Source organism: Babylonia areolata, chromosome 28, assembly GCF_041734735.1.
Source record: "Babylonia areolata isolate BAREFJ2019XMU chromosome 28, ASM4173473v1, whole genome shotgun sequence".
NCBI classification, from domain to species: Eukaryota; Metazoa; Mollusca; class Gastropoda; order Neogastropoda; family Buccinidae; genus Babylonia; species Babylonia areolata.
In genome coordinates, this window is record NC_134903.1 from 20,628,785 (window position 1) to 20,636,284 (window position 7,500).

Here is a 7,500-nt window from a genome sequence, read left to right on the forward strand (position 1 = left end):
AAGAAGGGTAAATTTCATGGATGTAGAATACCCAGAACAATAATGAATAAAGGTAACAATATCCACTCTCAGTTATAGCACTCACGTATTATTTTCTTCTAAATCTGGTTATCAAGAACAACCATAAGTGATCATTACTGTTTAATTCCATGGCAACTATTGATACGAAAATTAATGACCCATTAGCACATGCCTGTTTTAAGTGTCTATCCCAAAGCTATACATGCTGAGATTGTTTTTTAATGAGACAAGACAACGACAGGAAATCGTACCATTTGATGCTGTGTTGTGTTTAAACCAATGCTTATTCAATGTTGATATTTTCTGACGTGACGTCATATGCCTGCAGGATGGGGAAGGGAAGGGTTAAAGAACGATGCGACCAGTCGCTGAGGTGTTAAAAGGAAGTCAGACCCGGAAGCCTGTGGTAATATCATAGCGTTGTGATGAATAACTCCGCCTGTCAGTTCTCTTTGGTAAAGGTGTCAAAACTCACAAGATTTTCTCTTTGTGTGTGTGTGTGTGTGTGTGTGTGTGTGTGTGTGTGTGTGTGTGTGTGTGTGTGTGTGTGTGTGTGTGTGTGTGTGTGTGTGTTGTTCGGTGTGCTGTTGAATATTGCAGCGAGGTGTTGGGCTGAATGTTTGCTTTGTTTGCTTTTTTTTTTCAAGTGATTAATAAAACGAAGCCCCAGAGTATAAATACTGCAGCTGGGGTTCGGGTAAAGTTGTCCTGTTTTCCTGTGGGTTCAGCTGACGTATCGGTGTGGTAAGAGTACCATTGTTAGTTCATGTTTATCTACCTATTTACTTATTTCGTTAGTTGGTTAGTTAGTTAGTTAGTTAGTTACTTAGTCAGTTAATTAGTTATTTAGATGATTAATTAGTCAGCTAGATATGGAGGTATGTCTTTATTTGTTCATCTATTAAGAGAACCATTGTTGATTCTTGTTTATCTATTTATTTATTTCGCTAGTTAGTAACTGAGCTACTCAGTTACTCAGTTACTTAGTCAGTTAATTAATTATCTAGTTAATTAGTTAGTTAGCTAGTTATGGAGGTATGTCTTTATTTGTTCATTTATTGTTTTACTGATAAATTGAGTGTTCTTTTTGTTTGTTTGTTTGTTTGTTTTTTGCAAGAAAACAGCGATGTTTCCAAAAACTGCTTTAGAAAGGTTTGAAAACTTACTGATATTTTCACTTAAGATTTCTGACGAGTTATACTGGCTGTGAGTTGCTGATTTTGTCGATCTTTTCAATGGCAGAATTTTGGCTTGTTTGTGTCCTCGTATTCATGATAAAAACTGTTTGATTCCAACGCCAGGAAATGGTTTTGATTCTGAATGATGTTTTCATTCATGTTTGTTTTTTTTTTTGTTTTTTGTTTGTTTTTTTTTTGAGAGTTGGTTGCTGATTATGGTCCTGGAAGATCGTTTGGATTTTTGTTGTTGCCGGGTTTTGCTGTTGTCTTTTTTGTTGTCGTTGTTTCTTTAATTATTGATAATGATACAGAGTTACTTTCAGGGATATTCACTGATGTTTTCATTAACAGTTCCTGATGCTCTTTAGAGAGTATGCTGCTCTTTTCCTTAGTTCGTAAGCAATGTTTTCGTTTCTCTTTCCTCTTTTTTTGACACAGCTATTGAAGAAATACATTTAAATACATTTATACATACATATATATATACAAAACATACTGACAAAAGTACACATTCATGCCTAGAAAAACACACAACAAATAAAACAAAGAAACAAAACAAGGCTTTCATAAGTGTCACAGAACAGACACAAACAACAGCTTTTGCAATAAGAAAGAGCACATCATGGAAAGGATTTCTTCTGATTTACAAAGAAGAAATGACGGTTTGCTATCTATATATTGCTCACAACGTTTTGATGTGTTGTTTTCAAACTTGCCGGATTATAATAGTTGTGTGTTCGTTGAGGAGAACATTTAGATTCCAACCCAAGAAAATGGAGGTGCTGATTTTCATTGTTTGAAAGCGACGGTTAGGAAAGTTAACAACGTTTTTAATGCATTGCTGGCTGTGGTGCTAGCGTATGATGGTTTCAACTGGTACTGGTATGTTCAGACAGATGGATTTTCATGGATTGGTTTCCAAATGAATTGCTGATGTTGGTCTCGATGGACGGTTTGGATAAAATGTTGCTGTGTTACGAGTTTGGGTGTTTTAGGTCATGGGTGATACAGGAGCTGTCTTTCAGTAATATAAAGTAAGCCTTCTCACTCGCTTAATCCAAAATAGTGGATACATAATCATCTGAGATTCAATGAAGGCATGGAAAACTATTTGACATGAATGAGACATAGACAGACAGACAGAAAGAAGAGAGAATAACTAGGACAGACTGACAGACACGCAGACACGCAAACGCCAGACAGATAACCAGACATGAAGTTGTAATGGACTTGTATAACTTGATCACCAAACATTGACTTGATGTGGACAAACTGGCTTCCGCATAAAGTAAACAAGTATTATTACTACCACGTGCTTTGTCAATGTTTTTTGTGTTGTTGTTTTTTCCCAGTGTGTTGATCAAGAGAAGTGACGATGAAAATGACAGCAGTGATGGTGGTGGGCTGTCTGCTGATGATGACAATCAGCACCACCTGTGGTTGGGGCTTTGGCAAGAAGCTGACTGACAGGGTAAAATAGGGATTGGAGTTTCTGTCCCTCTGTGTGTCTCACTGTCTCTGTCTGTCACTCTGTGTGTCTCACTATCTCTGTCTGTCACTCTGTGTGTCTCACTGTCTCTGTCTGTCACTCTGTGTGTCTCACTGTCTCTGTCTGTCACTCTGTGTGTCTCACTGTCTGTCTGTCACTCTGTGTGTCTCACTATCTGTCTGTCACTCTGTGTGTCTCACTATCTGTCTGTCACTCTGTGTGTCTCACTGTCTCTGTCTGTCACTCTGTGTGTCTCACTGTCTGTCTGTCACTCTGTGTGTCTCACTGTCTCTGTCTGTCACTCTGTGTGTCTGTCACTCTGTGTGTCTCACTATCTCTGTCTGTCACTCTGTGTGTCTGTCACTCTGTGTGTCTCACTATCTCTGTCTGTCACTCTGTGTGTCTCACTGTCTCTGTCTGTCACTCTGTGTGTCTCACTATCTGTCTGTCACTCTGTGTGTCTCACTGTCTCTGTCTGTCACTCTGTGTGTCTCACTGTCTGTCTGTCACTCTGTGTGTCTGTCACTCTGTGTGTCTCACTATCTCTGTCTGTCACTCTGTGTGTCTCACTGTCTCTGTCTGTCCCTCTGTGTGTCTCACTGTCTCTGTCTGTCACTCTGTGTGTCTCACTGTCTCTGTCTGTCCCTCTGTGTGTCTCACTATCTCTGTCTGTCACTCTGTGTGTCTCACTGTCTCTGTCTGTCACTCTGTGTGTCTCACTGTCTCTGTCTGTCACTCTGTGTGTCTCACTATCTGTCTGTCACTCTGTGAGTCTCACTATCTGTCTGTCACTCTGTGTGTCTCACTATCTGTCTGTCACTCTGTGTGTCTCACTATCTCTGTCTGTCACTCTGTGTGTCTCACTATCTCTGTCTGTCACTCTGTGTGTCTCACTGTCTGTCTGTCACTCTGTGTGTCTCACTATCTCTGTCTGTCACTCTGTGTGTCTCACTGTCTGTCTGTCACTCTGTGTGTCTCACTATCTCTGTCTGTCACTCTGTGTGTCTCACTGTCTGTCTGTCACTCTGTGTGTCTCACTGTCTCTGTCTGTCACTCTGTGTGTCTCACTGTCTGTCTGTCACTCTGTGTGTCTCACTGTCTCTGTCTGTCACTCTGTGTGTCTCACTATCTCTGTGTGTCACTCTGTGTCTCTCACTGTCTGTCTGTCACTCTGTGTGTCTCACTATCTCTGTCTGTCCCTCTGTGTGTCTCACTATCTCTGTCTGTCACTCTGTGTGTCTCACTATCTCTGTCTGTCACTCTGTGTGTCTCACTGTCTGTCTGTCACTCTGTGTGTCTCACTGTCTCTGTCTGTCCCTCTGTGTGTCTCACTATCTGTCTGTCACTCTGTGTGTCTCACTGTCTGTCTGTCACTCTGTGTGTCTCACTATCTCTGTCTGTCACTCTGTGTGTCTCACTATCTCTGTCTGTCCCTCTGTGTGTCTCACTACCTCTGTCTGTCACTCTGTGTGTCTCACTATCTCTGTCTGTCACTCTGTGTGTCTCACTATCTCTGTCTGTCCCTCTGTGTGTCTCACTATCTCTGTCTGTCACTCTGTGTGTCTCACTGTCTCTGTCTGTCCCTCTGTGTGTCTCACTGTCTCTGTCTGTCACTCTGTGTGTCTCACTATCTCTGTCTGTCACTCTGTGTGTCTCACTGTCTCTGTCTGTCACTCTGTGTGTCTCACTATCTGTCTGTCACTCTGTGTGTCTCACTGTCTCTGTCTGTCATTCTGTGTGTCTCACTGTCTCTGTCTGTCACTCTGTGTGTCTCACTGTCTCTGTCTGTCCCTCTGTGTGTCTCACTATCTCTGTCTGTCACTCTGTGTGTCTCACTGTCTCTGTCTGTCACTCTGTGTGTCTCACTATCTCTGTCTGTCACTCTGTGTGTCTCACTGTCTCTGTCTGTCACTCTGTGTGTCTCACTGTCTCTGTCTGTCACTCTGTGTGTCTCACTGTCTGTCTGTCACTCTGTGTGTCTCACTGTCTGTCTGTCACTCTGTGTGTCTCACTATCTCTGTCTGTCACTCTGTGTGTCTCACTATCTGTCTGTCACTCTGTGTGTCTCACTATCTCTGTCTGTCACTCTGTGTGTCTCACTGTCTCTGTCTGTCACTCTGTGTGTCTCACTGTCTCTGTCTGTCACTCTGTGTGTCTCACTATCTGTCTGTCACTCTGTGTGTCTCACTGTCTCTGTCTGTCACTCTGTGTGTCTCACTATCTCTGTCTGTCACTCTGTGTGTCTCACTATCTGTCTGTCACTCTGTGTGTCTCACTATCTCTGTCTGTCACTCTGTGTGTCTCACTATCTCTGTCTGTCCCTCTGTGTGTCTCACTATCTCTGTCTGTCACTCTGTGTGTCTCACTATCTGTCTGTCACTCTGTGTGTCTCACTATCTCTGTCTGTCACTCTGTGTGTCTCACTATCTCTGTCTGTCCCTCTGTGTGTCTCACTGTCTCTGTCTGTCACTCTGTGTGTCTCACTGTCTCTGTCTGTCACTCTGTGTGTCTCACTATCTGTCTGTCACTCTGTGTGTCTCACTGTCTGTCTGTCACTCTGTGTGTCTCACTATCTCTGTCTGTCACTCTGTGTGTCTCACTGTCTGTCTGTCACTCTGTGTGTCTCACTATCTGTCTGTCACTCTGTGTGTCTCACTATCTCTGTCTGTCACTCTGTGTGTCTCACTATCTGTCTGTCACTCTGTGTGTCTCACTATCTCTGTCTGTCACTCTGTGTGTCTCACTATCTGTCTGTCACTCTGTGTGTCTCACTGTCTCTGTCTGTCACTCTGTGTGTCTCACTATCTGTCTGTCACTCTGTGTGTCTCACTGTCTCTGTCTGTCACTCTGTGTGTCTCACTATCTCTGTCTGTCACTCTGTGTGTCTCACTATCTCTGTCTGTCACTCTGTGTGTCTCACTGTCTCTGTCTGTCACTCTGTGTGTCTCACTATCTCTGTCTGTCACTCTGTGTGTCTCACTGTCTCTGTCTGTCACTCTGTGTGTCTCACTGTCTGTCTGTCACTCTGTGTGTCTCACTATCTCTGTCTGTCACTCTGTGTGTCTCACTGTCTCTGTCTGTCACTCTGTGTGTCTCACTATCTCTGTCTGTCACTCTGTGTGTCTCACTATCTGTCTGTCACTCTATGTGTCTCACTATCTGTCTGTCACTCTGTGTGTCTCACTATCTCTGTCTGTCACTCTGTGTGTCTCACTATCTCTGTCTGTCACTCTATGTGTCTCACTATCTGTCTGTCACTCTGTGTGTCTCACTATCTCTGTCTGTCACTCTGTGTGTCTCACTGACTCTGTCTGTCACTCTGTGTGTCTCACTATCTGTCTGTCACTCTGTGTGTCTCACTGTCTCTGTCTGTCACTCTGTGTGTCTCACTATCTGTCTGTCACTCTGTGTGTCTCACTATCTCTGTCTGTCACTCTGTGTGTCTCACTGTCTCTGTCTGTCACTCTGTGTGTCTCACTATCTCTGTCTGTCACTCTGTGTGTCTCACTGTCTCTGTCTGTCACTCTGTGTGTCTCACTATCTCTGTCTGTCACTCTGTGTGTCTCACTATCTGTCTGTCACTCTGTGTGTCTCACTATCTCTGTCTGTCACTCTGTGTGTCTCACTGTGTCTGTCTGTCCCTCTGTGTGTCTCACTATCTCTGTCTGTCACTCTGTGTGTCTCACTATCTCTGTCTGTCACTCTGTGTGTCTCACTGTCTCTGTCTGTCACTCTGTGTGTCTCACTGTCTGTCTGTCACTCTGTGTGTCTCACTATCTCTGTCTGTCACTCTGTGTGTCTTACTGTCTCTGTCTGTCAGTCTGTGTGTCTCACTGTCTGTCTGTCACTCTGTGTGTCTCACTATCTGTCTGTCACTCTGTGTGTCTCACTGTCTCTGTCTGTCACTCTGTGTGTCTCACTATCTGTCTGTCACTCTGTGTGTCTCACTACCTCTGTCTGTCACTCTGTGTGTCTCACTATCTGTCTGTCACTCTGTGTGTCTCACTGTCTCTGTCTGTCACTCTGTGTGTCTCACTGTCTCTGTCTGTCCCTCTGTGTGTCTCACTATCTGTCTGTCACTCTGTGTGTCTCACTGTCTCTGTCTGTCCCTCTGTGTGTCTCACTATCTCTGTCTGTCACTCTGTGTGTCTCACTATCTGTCTGTCACTCTGTGTGTCTCACTGTCTCTGTCTGTCACTCTGTGTGTCTCACTATCTGTCTGTCACTCTGTGTGTCTCACTATCTGTCTGTCACTCTGTGTGTCTCACTATCTCTGTCGATCACTCTGTGTGTCTCACTGTCTGTCTGTCACTCTGTGTGTCTCACTGTCTCTGTCTGTCACTCTGTGTGTCTCACTATCTCTGTCTGTCACTCTGTGTGTCTCACTATCTGTCTGTCACTCTGTGTGTCTCACTATCTCTGTCTGTCACTCTGTGTGTCTCACTATCTGTCTGTCACTCTGTGTGTCTCACTGTCTCTGTCTGTCACTCTGTGTGTCTCACTGTCTGTCTGTCACTCTGTGTGTCTCACTGTCTCTGTCTGTCACTCTGTGTGTCTCACTATCTGTCTGTCACTCTGTGTGTCTCACTATCTCTGTCTGTCACTTGTGTGTCTCACTATCTCTGTCTGTCACTTGTGTGTCTCACTGTCTCTCTCTGTCACTCTGTGTGTCTCACTGTCTCTGTCTGTCACTCTGTGTGTCTCACTATCTGTCTGTCACTCTGTGTGTCTCACTGTCTCTGTCTGTCACTCTGTGTGTCTCACTGTCTCTGTCTGTCACTCTGTGTGTCTCACTATCTCTGTCTGTCACTC

The 7,500-nt window shown here is 44.1% G+C and overlaps 1 long non-coding RNA gene across 2 annotated transcripts in view; it reads left to right on the forward strand.

Annotated features, from left to right (window-relative positions):
• The first annotated feature begins 718 nt into the window (after window positions 1-718).
• Window positions 719-7,500, forward strand: part of LOC143302065 (uncharacterized) — a 13,195-nt gene continuing 6,413 nt past the window's right edge. The window contains exons 1-2 of one of the 2 annotated variants that reach the window (XR_013057874.1): window positions 719-765; window positions 2,552-2,670. This is a non-coding gene — a long non-coding RNA (uncharacterized LOC143302065). Of the gene's footprint in view, window positions 780-2,551; window positions 2,671-7,500 lie in introns of both variants that reach the window. The other variant, XR_013057875.1, reaches the window with a different exon arrangement.